This window comes from Leiobunum rupestre, chromosome 2, assembly GCF_980474605.1.
Source record: "Leiobunum rupestre chromosome 2, qqLeiRupe1.1.hap1, whole genome shotgun sequence".
NCBI classification, from domain to species: domain Eukaryota; kingdom Metazoa; phylum Arthropoda; class Arachnida; order Opiliones; family Sclerosomatidae; genus Leiobunum; species Leiobunum rupestre.
The window spans coordinates 60,945,578-60,961,291 of record NC_143385.1 but is presented as its reverse complement, the minus strand read 5'-3'; the positions used below and the strand labels follow the sequence as shown (position 1 = coordinate 60,961,291).

Sequence of the window (15,714 nt, the reverse complement as noted above, 5' to 3'; positions counted from 1 at the left end):
CTGCTGCACTTCCTAAAACGCGGTTCATGGAGTTAAACGCGAAGTTAAACGAGCATTGATTGAAGGATCACAATTTTTTAAGTAAGTGTAAATTACTATAATTGATATTATTGTAAATGGCAATCATTGATATAAGAAGATTGCATGTTTCTTTATGATTATACAAATAGTTAGTTTGATTATTAGTATATTAGAAAGAAGCATGAAAAAAAGTTAGGCCGAATATCATAGCCAACTAAATTATAGTGTATTTTTAAAATTAAAAATGTCAAAGTATTTTAAAATTAAAAATGTCAAAGTTTTTTAAAATTAAAAATGTAAAAGTTTTTTAAAATTAAAAATGTAAAAGTTTTTTAAAATTAAAAATGTAAAAGTTTTTTAAAATTAAAAATGTAAAAGTTTTTTAAAATTAAAAATGTAAACTTAGTTCCTATTTTGCGAAATGTAACAGTTTTTAAAATGAAAATGTAAACTTAGTTCCTATTTTGCCAAATGTAACAGTTTTTAAAATTAAAATATAAACTTAGTTCCTATTTTGCAAAATGTAAAAGTATTTTATAATTAAAAATATAAAAGAATTTGGAAATGAAATTTGTAATTTAATATTTAATAATTTGAATTTTGTATAGTTTATCCCCCAGAAAAAATAAAATTCCATATTATTTGAAATTTTACAGTTTATCCCTTACTCGGGGACAAGTAGCTGCGCCATCTATCAGGAGAAAAACTAACTAGTAGAATATTTCTTAATGCCGCCCCTAATTTGGGGAGCGCGCACGGGCTTTGTATAATTTAGTTGGCTATGTTAAAACCCATATCAAACCTAGAAGAGTTAGGCCTAGGCTCAAAAGAATCTCCAAAGACTCCAACCTTGTAGATGCGTCAGAAAAGCTTAACCTGAATTTAGACTATTTTTTCCAATAAAACTTGCTTCTTTTATTTGACAATGCAAATTTATTTTAGAACGTGAGAACTTCATTAATTTGCAAATTAACTACATTAACAGAACTTGACACTATATTGTAGTTCATTTTAGCTCCTAAGCCTTGGTTGTTCAAACCGGTTTATTTACTAAAATAATGGCCGTCGGTTTATCAGACGTAGAGCTAATTATACGACAGCATAATCGGCATTTGAGATTTGGTGACGTCAAATATGACATCAAATATGACGTCAAATATTACGTTGGGTACGGATGACGCAATATCTGTGAAACAAACCGTTAGTGAAGAAATAGAAATAGTGGCATACTTATGAGTAATTATGTTACATATGCTGTTAGTGATGGAAAACAAATTATTGAGGGTATAAATCAGCTTAGATTAAAAATGCGGCGACGTTGTCCACCCGTCGTCATAAAACGTCTGAGTGAAATACAAAAATAGGGCGAAGACTAAAGTTTTTACATTCTTTTGGAAGTTTATAAAAACCAACTCTTGAAATCCCACGACCAGACAAATCGGTTCCATAATGCTTTTAAAATTACTTAGAGAAACGTTTCAGTTGAACAGCTAATAGGCCCTTCAATAAAATATCTTCAAGGAAATCGCCAAGAAGTAATTTTTCCGAGAGCCAGGACCAGAAAGTTATTGTTTATATAGTGCTTGTTGAAATAATGGAAACTTTTCTTGATGATGTTTTATTGAAGCGCCCATTCAAACCACTATGGCCTACTAATATATAAAAATTGGCTGTGTCCGAAAAACCTCTTGGTGATGGAAAACAAATTATCGAGGGTAGAAATCAGCTTAGACTAAAAATGCGGCGACATTGTCCGCCGGTCGTAATAAAACGTCTGAGTGAAATACAAAAATAGGGCGAAGATATACCTTCGTTTAGTTATTATTATATTAATTTTTTAATATTGAATAATTTTGTATTAGGCCTGAGGGGGCCCCTCTTGAACTCGGGCCAGGGCCCAACTGGCCCAATGGGAAAGACGGCACTGGGCTCGAGCGATTTCGCGCGTGCCCCCTGAATTAAAAAAAAATGCGCGAGCCTTTTACGCTAAAATATGAAAGAGCGCGTGGAACATTTGAACAAGTTGAACAAGACACGAATTTAAATTCAACGAGTCGCCCTTTTTACAAAGATCTAGCCATGGAGGAAGCACGTGACTGATACGGAGTTCAGTCAATAGGAGCGGGTGAATTTTTGTGAAAATTGGTTTTTCTCCCCAATGCTTTTCCTGCGGGAATTGGTTTTCCTAACTGTGTTGCAATTCGGAGACTTTTTAATAATTTTAGTGTTTGTACTCAACTTTGAATTTTTCATATGATTTTTAGTAAGTTTCCAGGTTTTATTTAAGACTACTTTCATAATTTTCCCTTAATTATTTCGCTCGTAATCTACTTTTAAAATCGACGAAAAGTTTAAGGCGAGGAATTCCCCGCCTTTGGGACCTATATTTGTGCTAGGCCTCGGTTTTAATGTTTGGAATTTAAAAATCATTGCGCAATACCGAGGCCTAGCACAAATGCAGGTCCCAATAATAAATAAAAATAACAAGAAGACCTTGACAATTCCATTGTTGGCAATTGCCGCCACGAGGTGCTTTCTAAAACTAATTTACGTTCGCAATAAATAATGGCAATCCAAATACGTGGAATAAAAACGATTATAAACTTTGTCCAAATCGAAAATGAAAATTTATAATATTGATCGTTCGCTTTTACAAGAATACGACGATAAACTTGTCAAAAAATAGAAACGTCAGTTCTAGAGGCCAGTTTAAGCTTGAACTTACTCCAAATGCTTATAAAATAGGATTTTTTTACGACGGACTAATAAATCCTTTGCGTGGGCCAACGTGGAGATATTGAACACGATTATCTTGAGTCTTACAAAGCCAAGTTTAACGCATCAAAACAAAATAAACGGTTGTTAGGTTTAAAGCAAGTGTCGGCTCCTATTTTAAGGTTAGTATCATTGGCGAGCGAAAGATGTCACTAACGTAGAGTTTAGTGGAAATTGAAACAAGTTGAGCAAGCAAATTATTCCCTCAAAAGTAGGTGCCTCGACGTACCTCTTCCTTTAATTGGCTTTGCGTAATCACGTGCGCAGTTAACTTAGCTTGGATTGGCTTTTCCACAACCACGTGTTTCAATCACGTAATCTTCGACTTTCAAATAAATGACAATAAGTTTTTGAAAGTCGATAATAGATGGAAGCACCTTCCCGGCGATCTAAGCAATCATAGCCATCTTCGTTACATAGACCCAATCAAAAATACAGAGGGCAACGATAGAGCCGACACTTGCTTTAAACCTTTTCATAAACTATCGCGGCGGTTATTCTTATAAGTGAGTGTAGGGAGCTGTTGCTAACTTGGAACGAAGGGCTTGCCAGCACCCTCCTACGCGTTGTAACCCGGCCACCTGATTTAAGTGGCAATAACAGTCTCTAGATGACTTGGTCCTAAGGTGGTGCCAAGGGTTTTAGCCTGACTGGTTATTATTATTATTAGTCTTATAATGGGACATAAATGTAGCATTTTAAATTTTCCTCTCAATTAAGTTTAATCTCCCCCTTCTAGCCATGGCCGACATCTCCGCTCAATTTCTCGGGAATATAGCGCTTAAGCTACGCAGCACAGACATTATAATTTGGTTGAAACCAATCGACGCGACACAGCTCATCCGAACATAAATTTGTTGCGAAAAAGAATTAACGTGGAATTCTCAAATTGAAAAGTTTATTTATCTAGTGATTGTTCGAAGTAAGACGTGGCGATCTTTATAAATAGGGTTTTTTTGTATATCCCCTTACCATGCACAATTTCCAATTGGAACTACAACAGTCGTTATTGAAAAAATTAATTAATTTCGCGTACGTAAGAGCAATGAGTCCCCACTCGCGAATTAGGTTCTGGCTCGCAATCGCTCTGATCTCAGCCACCATTGCCTACAGTGAAATATTTCCTGATGGGTATTTAAAAATGCCAAAAGGGTTTGTCCAAAGTAATTAAATAATTTACTCTGTTACATATTTATTATAAAATTATAATTATTTATTTATTTAAATATTATGTATATTAATTTTAGTTTTATAAATATTAATATTTTTATATTAAATAAAAACTATTGTAAACAATTTCCAAAAGGTATATTTAGAATTTGGTTTTCAAAGTTTTAATTATTAGTTTCAATTTCGCGGGAAAATGGTGGTAAATGAGTTATACAAAAAAAAATCAAAAAAGCAACTTGATTTATATTTCGTGAGTTGGAAGCGTAGAGTGTTGGAATATCGATGATGGTTTGAAATGCTTCTATACAGGCTGTTACGGTTAAGAGTACCGAAACTTTTATAATGTGTTCTATGGGTCAATACGAGTTGAAAATGGTCCTAAAATGTACCGTTTAGGAGATACAAGCTTTCAAAATTTGACCTAAAAAACACCGAATTTCACGCTTAGTATGCCTTGATCACAATTGTTGTCTTAAAATGATCGTTTGTTTTTTAGAGATAAAGTGATAAAAGGATCGCCGAATATCAAAAGATCATGACAATGTCGTCCGGAAGTATGCACCTACAGATTGTGAATTTACGACTTGTAATAATTTTCGACGTTTAACTGTAACCTAGGCGTGCTTGATAGTACAAAAACCAGCAGCACATAATTAATGGTATGTTTTTATTTATCAAAACGGAACAACTATTGACATTTTTACACGCACCGTTCACATTATTTACAAGAGTTGTTCGAAATGCCCACCTTGAACTCTAATGCACAAACGACAACGTCGTAAAATGATTGACGAACGTTTTCCCAGATGTCTGGTGTGTTTCGAATTGTCTCACATGCATCGATAACACGCTGGCGCAAGTCGTCGACATCTCGGACCTCTGTTTTATAAACTACGTCTTTCAGATGTCCCCAAATATAGAAGTCACAAGCGTTCAAATCGGGAGATCGTGCTGGCCATGGAATAGTTCCTCCTCGTCCTATCCACCTTAAAGGAAATGTCGCATCGAGGTGGTTTCTCACGGCACGGCTGAAATGTGGTGGCGCCCCATCGTGCAAGAACCACATCCGCTGTCTAGTCGCTAACGGAACATCTTCCAGAAGCTCTGGTAGGGCTCGTTGCAGAAATTCCAGGTACAACTCTCCATTCAGTCTTGGCGGAAGGAAATAGGGTCCCACTAAGTTGTCTCCAACAATGCCACACCAGACGTTAGGCTGAATTTTTCTTGGTGAGCTGCGACCACAGTTCCGTGAGGGTTGTTTTGTCTCCACTGATGGGTATTGTGCAAGTTGAGAATACCATCTCGCGAGAAATTGGCCTCATCGCGTGCTAAGATGACACTTGGGAACTGCGGATCTTCTTGCACTCTGTCCACAATAATTGTTCTGTTTTGATAAATAAAAACATACCATTAATTATGTGCTGCTGGTTTTTGTACTATCAAACACGACTAGTCTTGTTTTTAAAGCTCCTTCGTAAATTCACAATCTAGAGGTGTATACTTCCGGACGAAATTGTAATGATCTTTTGATATTCAGCGATCTTTTTATCACTTTATCTCTAAAAAACAACCAATCATTTTAAGAAAACAATTGTGATCAAGGCATAATAAGGATTTCACATTTGCAGGTTTAGAGAAGAATTCAAACCCAATATTTTCATCTCATAAATTCCGAATAGTGAATAAAACAATTTACCATAAAATTAAATCGTTTAGGAATCTAAGAGAAAACATACTAACTTATCTCAAACACAATGCATTTTGTGGCATCCGTGCGAATAGATCTTAAAGGGACTATCAAGTGTCCTGAGCATTTAGAGGTAGTAGCTGTGGGGGGAAGAAATTTAATTAAAATCTCCATTTCAGAGTGCGCCAAATCTGCACCACGGTATTGGCTCTATAGGCACGTTTCCGCAACGAGTGGTTTGGCAGAATCATCTGTGTGCCAATCATCTTCAATAAACTGATAATTTAAAGGCTGAACCCTTGGCACCCGGTGATTTACCGATGTTATACCACGCCCTTATCTTTTCCTAACTAAGAGGGGATGAGGCAGCTAAGAGGCGGCTGAGATGTTTCACCCTCTCAACAGCGCTCCAAGTGGCTCAGCACTTCGTAGACACACCAAATAGTGTCTTTAATTATCTTCAGATGTTCAAACGGTTCCTTTACTCCAAATAAATGAAATCGGTTGAAATAATGAGGACGCCACGATTATAGTTTATCTTTTGATGAAAAATTAATATTCAAATTAATTGACTCGTACTTGGATGGTCTGAATACAACGATAAAGTTTCCAAAAAGAGAAACGATCCATTCAAAGCGTGAACAATTCGCCATTAACGTGCAGTACGTACATTAACGAGTACAGATATTATCAATTGTTTCAAAATAAGCAACTCAATTGGTCCAAAAATATAATAACCCTAAATTAGTAAAAATTACAAAAGGAAAATAAAATAGTTAGTGTTGAATTTCCAAACGTTTTGTTGTGTTGTCACTACAGTTCCTCCGTGCCATATAATTTGACTGGTGTGATCAACAGGCTCCAGACCATCAGCACGCAACAGCTCAGTATCTCCGATATTTTTCAAGTGCTATTCCATTCGAGATTACGGTTCGTAAGTATCCAATTTCAAACGTTTTCTTTTCACGGCATTAAATAATTTATTTCGGATAATTATTTAGAAATTTACCAATTTGCACTTGAAACGACACAAGCAGTGCAGCACCAAATATTAGTCGGGGTAAAGAGTAGTTTAATGAGATAACTCTTTGCTAAATGGGGTTTAAGAACCTACAATCTACTGCCGCTAAGAAATGACGTATCGATTAAAATTAGGTTAGTCAAAACGTTTCAAAAATTTGGTTTGCTTGAAAGTAACCAATTAACCCACTAACATAAAAATACAGAACATTCCCACCAACAAAGTCTGTTATTGAAGGGAGAGTGCAGTTCAATTACTGATATACGAATAATTAGGTATACTTATAATATAGACAGTATTTCCGTAACGTGGTCATGGCTATAATGGCAGGCTATTGCATGATGTCCCTTCCCAATCACGTCCTGCCTTTGAACCACGGCTGACATGTCTCAATTTCTCGCGAGTACCTTTCATTTACGCCGTAGAGGCCTTATCAATTATTATTATTATTATTATTATTTATCAATTTACAGCTCAATTGAATTTAAATTTAAGTTTATCATTTTCCACTTGTCACTACAACAGTCGTTTAAAGACATTTCATTTCGTTTGCATAGGACACCGTAAATTGGAAATTTGCCATAAGCAATGAATCGCTACTGGCTAATTGCTTTGTGGCTAGTGGTCGCTGTTATCTCAGCCACCGCTGGAAAATTGGTACCCGATGGATATGGAAGACATCCGAGATTATTTGGCAAAAGTAAGTACATTATCATTTGTTTTGCCTCAATTTTTTTTTCAAATTCAACTATTTACCATTATTACTAACGTTTAAATCGCGTAATCTAGATTGAAAGGTTTTTCACCAACTATCGTTATCTTAGAGGGCTATATACACCCTGACTTGTATATTTTTGATATTGCTCTTAATTTTCAGATTGTGCAATACGTATTCCGAAATATTGGCTCTTTTGCACGATAGGTAGCGCGTTGTAAAATAAATTTTAGCTTCGTGGGAAATTGTCACAGATGGCGCTTCGGTGACTCTGTGAGGTAAGGAAAATTACGTACTGCCATTTCGAATAACTCCCGATTGATTGTGACTGAGTGGACAATAATAATCATCTAGGCTAATAGCCAAGGCCCCACCTCAGGCCTAAGTCATCAAGCGACTTTTAAAGCCATTAATTCAGGTGTCCGGGTTACAATGCGTAGGAGGGTAGTGGGTAGCCCTGAATACCACGCGAGTCAACAGCTCCCCATACTAACTATTACCGTTAACTTCAACAAATTTTTATGGAAGAGCTCGGGGAAAACCCCTTAAACCAGTGGGGAGAGAACTTGCAAACTCAACGCGGAAGGAGTGGTTCCGAGTTTCCACCCAGTGCCACAAGCTGGGATCGAACCCGGCTCCTCTTGCGATGCGAATGCGCTAACTACTCCGCCACTCCACAAATGAGAAACTGAATCTAGTTTTAGGGGGCTTTTTTTTGTGTCCGAAATAAATATGATTTCTACCCAAATGTTAAACCGGGATGCCAAATTAGCGAACAACCTTAGACGTTTTTTATTTTTACCTCTCCTAGAAGGAGTTTTACAATCATCGTGTCTGTGTGTGTGTGTGTGTGTGTGTGTGTGTGTGTGTGTGTGTGTGTGTGTGTGTGTGTGTGTGTGTGTGTGTGTGTGTGTGTGTATTCTGCGAACGCGTTACCGAGGGCAAAGTCCAAAACGCGTTACCGGAGCAAAGTCGAAAAACCGATTTTGCAGTTTAAAGGTTTGCAAAACCACCGTCTGACGGTGAGCATCAACGGATAAATGTGCGTTTGGTGCGGTTTGATGCGATTGTTTTTTTTCGTTATCGCTCACCGTCGTGACGGTTTCAACTCAGTTTATTGTAATGTTTATGTTTAGTGTGGGAATAATGAGTTTGTGTTATGGCGGTTGTGGGTGATGAGTTGGTTGTGTTTGCGTTTTCTATGTATGGGTGTTTACTCTCCAACTTCTACTTATTGACTTTTGGGATGGACTGAGTGCTGAGGGTTACGATAAACGTCTCAACGTCCAAATGGAAGGGTTTCCACCAATGGTTTACGGTATTCGGCTTAGTATCGGCCGGGATTTGAACCCGAGCCCTCCTGCTTGACAGGCGAGTGTTCTACCACAGAACCACCGATACATGTTGCGGTACAAAGAAAATTATAATCTCAGCTTAAGCGGAAGCGTTTATTGCAAATTATCAGAGTAGAATGAAATTTCGTGTTCCATTTAAATTAATGCACCTAAAATATTCTAATATAACGTCTTCTCTGTTGATTAAAAAGAACGCGCCTCCCAGGTCTCGAACTTGAGCCCTTCTATAAGACAGGCGAGTGTTCTACCACAGAACCACCGTTACATATTACGTTTCTTTGAAAATTATAAACTCAGCTTAGCGGAAGAGTATATTAATGGTTTTTAAAGTCTACATTTTTTAAGTATTAAATTTTAAAGGTCAAATCTTGTTTTAGCGCAGTCAGCAGAGATAAGAGGGTTAAAGGGTGATCCACTTTGTTATTTTTTGTTATTTATTTACGGGTTTTATAATCGTCTTAAATATAGTTGCAATACAGCGAAGGCGTTCATTTAACGTTTATTGATATTCGAGGTTACGTTTAGTCAAGTGGCTTTTTGTACTTTGTTGATGGTAAGGTTTTTGCTTCTTGTTAATACATTTGGTGTGGATATTTGGATATCTACGATTCCTAATACAGTCATTGGCTTCCTGGGTTTGCGAGTCAATATATGATATTGAAAATTGGACGGCATTGGTCTTTTTCATGCGGTATGTGTCACAACGTCAAATGGAAGTCTACGAGTCGTCCACTATCAGATGTCAAAAATGGCTATTGAAATAAAATGAGCGTTAAAGGTGTGGCTATAGTATTTCGTAAGCGAGAAAAATACAAATACGCTCTGTACATATTTCTTTCATTAAAATTTGCTTCGTATTATATTCAACTGATAAACTTTTACTCTAAAAAGGGTTTAATTCAGCTGTGCATTGTTATAGTACGTCTAACTCACTGTTGTAACTACTTAACTTATGATATTCTGAATAAATTAAAATTGGTCGTTTCGTCTCAATTATTTTAATTATAATTAAAATTTTATACCGGGCGGGATAGAACTAGGATAACATTTTTAGCAATTTTTATCTCGAGAAATTAATAGCACCAGAGACAATTCTTCCGAGTATAGGTAAATTTTGGATTGCCAACTTGTTTACGTCCTTCGATGTTTGATTCGAAAGGTTTCGCTATTCTCTCGGTAGGAGCGCTGGTGAGCGAAGCAATTTCAAGGTTAGTGCTTTTCGCTTCCGATTGGAGTTCATCAGCTTATTATATAAAACCGTGATTATCCACAAATTGAGGGGTTGGATTCTCGCTAGGAACAGGTATTGAGACGTGGTTTAGATAAAAATAATATACACATTTCTGGAATCGTTTTGGAATAATTTAGGAAATTAAGAAAACTACATTTAAAAGGAGGGAAAACTTAACGACAATTAATCACGAACACTTTTAAAATATGCTTAGAGTGCGAAGGACTGCACGACTGCAAGGATGTGGATAATCCGAAACTTACCTGCTTCTGTAAAACAATGAAGAGTGACCGAGTAGAATGCCAGTGCCGATTCAGAAGCGTCGATACTGATTTCGAAATACAGAGTAATCGATCCAAAGATCTACTGGTGCAGCGATTTGGGTATAAGAAATAGTGCAGTTTAGCATCCACCAAAACGGGCCCTTGAGTGCAAATTGTCCTTGTTCTCATGAAAGAAATGAAATTATTGTATATTTTTCTTTAAATGAAATGAAATTACACCAAATAAAATTTGAATTTTTTATTTTTTTTTAGTAAAACGTTATTTTATTTCTTGAATTTTAAAGTTTCGATCCATGGTTCTATTTTAAATTGGTTAAAAAGATTTATTATAAAAAGAACTGCTACTTCATGGAATTTAAAAATATTAATTTTAATTAAAACCTTGGTTCTTTTTTTGTTTAAAAATAGAGTAGGGTCTTTTTTAACATAAGACTGCGTATGTATGTTCACAAAATACTTGGGCCCAATATTTTTGTTAGATGAGACTGAAACTTTTTTATATTTAGTATTTAAATGAAATATTTTACATAAAATAATAAAAAGATAACCCTTTTTAAATAACATACTAGCATGAATAATACAAATCAAAGGGAACAAAAGTTCATGTTTTTATTTAAATATTTGATTATTATTATAGTATGGTTTATCTATCACGGTAAGAAAATTAAAAGATATCTTTATTGGCTGTTTGTAGTTTTAGCTTGATATATTATAGGCAAATATTTGAACTATTATTTTCACTCTTTGCACGTAGTAATTAAATAAGAAAAAAAAGACTGCATTCCATCTTAGACCACCTTTGGTTGTGTTCTTTCGATAATGCCATTTGCATTGGCCCATTATTTATAACCGGCAACATTTAGGTAACTTTGTAGTGTAATGCATTCCAAGAAAATTTCTTTTAAATTTGAACTTAAATGTATGACTTTTAAATTTAAACAAGTTGGCAAGCCAAAATATACCTCTCCTCGGAAGAGTTTTTAATTTTCAGGGAAGCTTAATTGTATCCGTGGTTCTGCGGTAGAACGCTCACCTGTCGTTCAAGAGGGCTCGCGTTCGGATCCCGGCCGATTAAAAAATTATAGTACACCCAATGACAAAAAGAGGGCGCTTTTGGAAAAACCTTTTCCCTGATTCTAAGAAACTGCGTACGCAGTGATTACCCTTTGCCTCGAAAATGCGAACGCATTCGCAGGCCTGACTGACAGACGCACAGACAGAGCACAGACAGACAGACACGGTGGTTGTATAACCCCTCCTAGGGGATTTTGTCCCCTCGGAGAGGTAAAAAGGGGATTACAATTTTTGTTGGACAGCCTCTTAAACGGACTCCTTTCATTTTGCCAACGATTGGTCTGAAAAATGTCTTTTACCTTTCAATAGCCAACACCCTTTTTAACAAACTCACCGCTGAAAAAATACCAGACATAATATAACCATCAACCTGTAGAAATGACCGCTGCAAAAATGCTCAATGCCTAATTTGAAAATGTCAAGTGGCAGATGGATGGCCCGTGTGTTTAACACATAATCCTTTTTTGTTTACAAAGAGCCACAATGGAGCCAGCGCTAGAAGCACAACCCGCTGTATTTCGATCTGCTTAGCAGACGCTTTGCCACTTCAAAAATAAAAGAGTTTGATTGGCTGATGAAAGTCGAGCAATTTGTGAGCTTCCTGCTTTGGCCCCTTTGCTCAATGTAAACTTAAAAACCTAATTGCTACAGAATTCAAATATGACAAAAATTAGTGTGGGGTTTGTAAGGTCTCGCTAGTTGGCAACAAACAGCATTTCAAATACTTTTTTACTACTTCTTTTCAGAAGGAGTAAAAAGAGTAATACTCCGGAACAGACGATATGATAATGAAGATGAGAGTAGTCCACTTGAAAGGCTTCAAAATTAGTAACAAAATATACTATGACCTGATAATCAACACAAAATTAATGGAGAATATCGACATAAATATTAATGAAGTTGTTTTGTAGACAAAGACTGACTGACGGTGCTCGAAGACGATGAGGAAGATTTTCTAGATGGACAAAACTTGAAGATGATTAAAATGACTAGGAGGACGATGAATATGTTTCGTGGACATCGCGGAAGAAGAAGACGGATGAAATTCTAGGAGAAGGACTAGAAGATGGACGTCGAAAACAGCTTGAAGGTGAGTAGAATTATCGTTAAATTGGTGGTGGTGAACTTTTAATTATTCATTTTATTTTTAAACGAGTAAGACTAGAAGATGACGAGGAAAACTAGAAGATTGACGAATAACAAGTAATTCCATCTTGAAAGTAAGTATAGTGGGAGCGAATGTTTTTTAAATGACTTAGGGCCCGGTGCAGAGACGTTTATAAGAATTGCAAAATTGCGATTCCTCGCCAAATTAACAGAAAGGGGGCGTGGTTTCGGAAAATCGCGAGCTTCACGCCAAATCGGTGTGCAGAGACATGAGAGGTCTACGGCAGTCACTAGCTGCCGAAAAGCTCGCTAAAACAATGGCGGATTGTGGTACGCAAAGAGCTCGGGAAATAAATTGAGAAGTAAACTCTTTTTACCTACTTTAATAAGATAAATAGTACAAGACGGTAGGTCAGAATCTTTTAAATTATTAAAATTTGAGTTTCTAGCTCATTATCGCTTTCCGAAAAATGTTTTTTTCAAATTATTGTCAGAGCCAAGGCCTAACCACAATCATGATTTACGAAACCGAAAAATAAGCCAGCCACTCTTAGCAATTTTACAGGTAAGAATAAATTATAATAGGGAATCTTATACATTACTACTTTTGGTGTATTTTAAGCCTTGGTTTATTTATAGATCCTTATTTGCTGGTAGTCTATGCAGTGGGTTTTAACTAATGAGTCAGTAATGACATGGTGAATTTGTTCAGTGTATCAAAGATCTTTAGCAATCAACCAGCGTTTATACCAATTCAAGAAACCTTTCCTCAGGTAGACTATAGGAGTTGCGATAAAAGATGTATTGATATATTCAAGTTCATTTGGCATGCATCAAGAGCTTACCGAGCCAATTTGATGTATTACCCGAGGGGTCGGACACAGGGTCGGCTCAAGAAATGTTTTTCACCCGGGCAAGGTTGATTTTTGTATGTCTTGCCGTGGGTAGGCTCTTCCCTCAGACGTTTGATGCACATCACAAAGCGTAGGTACAACCGCTCCCGGAAGTACCCTTCTGTTGCCAATGTACAAGCCTTCAGTTGGCATCGTGTTATGGTCTAATTTGCACTCCGAGCTGCGCGCACCCATCATGTTGACAAAGTAGCGTCGGATATCACAACTGACAGGAAAAAGTTCTACCAGCTAGTGTCCAAGAAGGCGAAGTCAGTGGTAGTTCCCGATCTCTCCAGCTCTGGATTGACGTTCACCACAGCAGAAGACAAAGCCAATCTCCTGGCGTCTACATTCCGGTGTACTTTTCCGGCGTATGATGTAGCCGTAGTTCCGCTCTTGGCGCCTCTTGCATAGCATCTTCTCAGTCAGAGGGATACACCAGCTGTTGACCAAAGTCAAACCGAAAAAAGCCCTTGGGCCTGACGGCATCCAGTCAATTGTATTGCGCCGAGCCCTCCGCTTCGCGTGGAGTACCTCCATGACGAGGATTCTTCATAACTATAGGTGCTCGGCCCTTCAGCCGCCCCTGGTCGGACACTTGCTATTATTTTGTACGGGATTTTGTAGAGATCTTGGCGATTTTATCATTACATTTTGAAGTGATTTTGGGATTTCAATGTTAATTTACCATAGATAGAGTTAAAAGATTTTATGATTTTAGACAAAGTACGGGCAAGAATGTATTTATTTATACTCAGGGAGAATGAATATGTCGAGACTATCGACGGACACGTTGAGGCCCTAACCCCGTCACGCTAAGGGGGGGGGGGAGAGAAAAAGGAGGCGGTTTTATTTTTTAACGTCCTCGCAGCAGCGTTAATCGCGTCGAAAAACGTAATTTTTAAGAACCAATAAGATTGCAGTATTATTTGATTTTATTAAAGCGGAGGAGCATACCGGGGGCTCCAACGGGTGGAATTGGAGAAACGCTAAAAATAATCTCGACATAGTCATTCTCCCTGAGTATAAATAAATACATTCTTGGTACGGGATTTTGGTAAATTTCAAACCCCTCGGTATTACCTTAAAAGTGTTTGTCAGTTAATTCTACACGCTTCTATCATTTGTTACAATTTATTCCTGGACTAGGCTATGTAAATGCCAGATAATTAGGTAGAACAACAACTTATATCAAAAAGCAGGACCATTGTTTTACGTGTGATCAATATAGGATATTTCGCTAGAAATTGCCTTAGACAATTACCAATTTTTGTATACTCTTGAAATTGCTGTTTTTTTATTAGTGATGTATGTTATAATTAGATTTATTTTAATTGCTATCAGCTAAGTTTTGAAATAAATATTTTCCTAAAAACCAAATGATACGGCTCTTTTTCTAACAGAGAATTCTTTTCGGAAAATGTTGGCTTATAATAGTAATGAATCTTATTTTTATTCGTTATTTTATTGGTGTACCACCATATTTCAAAAATACAGTTTTAAATTAACAAAACCATTAAACTGTATAATAAATACAACCAATTTAATAAATAATAAGAGTAAGAAAATTATATAATCAGAAGAAACTAATTTTCATGCACTATTTTATGGCTTTAAAAAAGATTTTGGATAACCTGTCATTCTTCAGAAACTGATTTGCTTTCCTTTCATGGCTATACTATATAAATATATTTTAATATAATAACGGAATTAACTCTAAAAATTATAAAACCTAATAATATATTTAGAGTAAGAAAATTATTAATTAGAAGAAACAGGATTTCATCGTCAAAATGCAAGCCAACCATAACCACGTGATAGCTTTTTGCGTCTAAAATAGAGCTCTCCTATTGGTCCGTGACTTTGGTAAAAAATAACAGCGTCGCCGATTAACAGGAATCGCTAAAACGTCTCTGCACCGCGATTTCGATTGCGAGGATCGCCAAATAAACAGCTCGCCAAATCTGAATCGCTAAATTGCGATCGTGTTAAAATTAACAGGAATAGCAAAACGTTTCTGCACCAGGCCCTTAGTCTAAGTTGCACTGAATCTCCGCATCTTTAGAATAAAAAATGGTAAATCGCGTGTAACTCGGGTGGTAATGGTGGTAAAGTTATGGTTTTTTATGGTGATACGTGTCACGGTTCTACTTAAAACCTGATATGAAACCACATAGAGCACGGCCAACTTCGATCACGCGTATCGCGCTTTAGTGGCCCCGTCAATCGCCTCGCATCGACCAAAACTCTACTATCACCAAAGGCGGGGAATACAAGCGAAATCACGGGAAAATGTTTTTTCTTCGGTTTTCCACTTTCCCATTTAGAAAAAACAAGGTATAGTAAGTTAAACTATCTCTTCGCAATATATTTATGTATAA

At 36.7% G+C, this 15,714-nt stretch overlaps 2 long non-coding RNA genes across 6 annotated transcripts in view; both read left to right on the top strand.

Annotated features, from left to right (window-relative positions):
- Positions 1–6,404: 6,404 nt before the first annotated feature.
- On the top strand, positions 6,405–10,493 carry LOC149958606 (uncharacterized). 2 transcript variants are annotated; one of them, XR_016478547.1, is made up of 3 exons: positions 6,405–6,583; positions 7,232–7,374; positions 10,190–10,493. It is a non-coding gene; the product is annotated as an uncharacterized LOC149958606 (long non-coding RNA). The 2 variants fall into 2 exon arrangements; XR_016478546.1 differs by having other exon boundaries at positions 6,410–6,587.
- Positions 7,388–15,714, top strand: part of LOC149958602 (uncharacterized) — a 194,975-nt gene continuing 186,648 nt past the window's right edge. The window contains exons 1-3 of one of the 4 annotated variants that reach the window (XR_016478534.1): positions 7,388–7,667; positions 12,245–12,423; positions 12,494–12,553. This is a non-coding gene — a long non-coding RNA (uncharacterized LOC149958602). The other 3 variants (XR_016478536.1, XR_016478535.1, XR_016478537.1) reach the window with 3 other exon arrangements.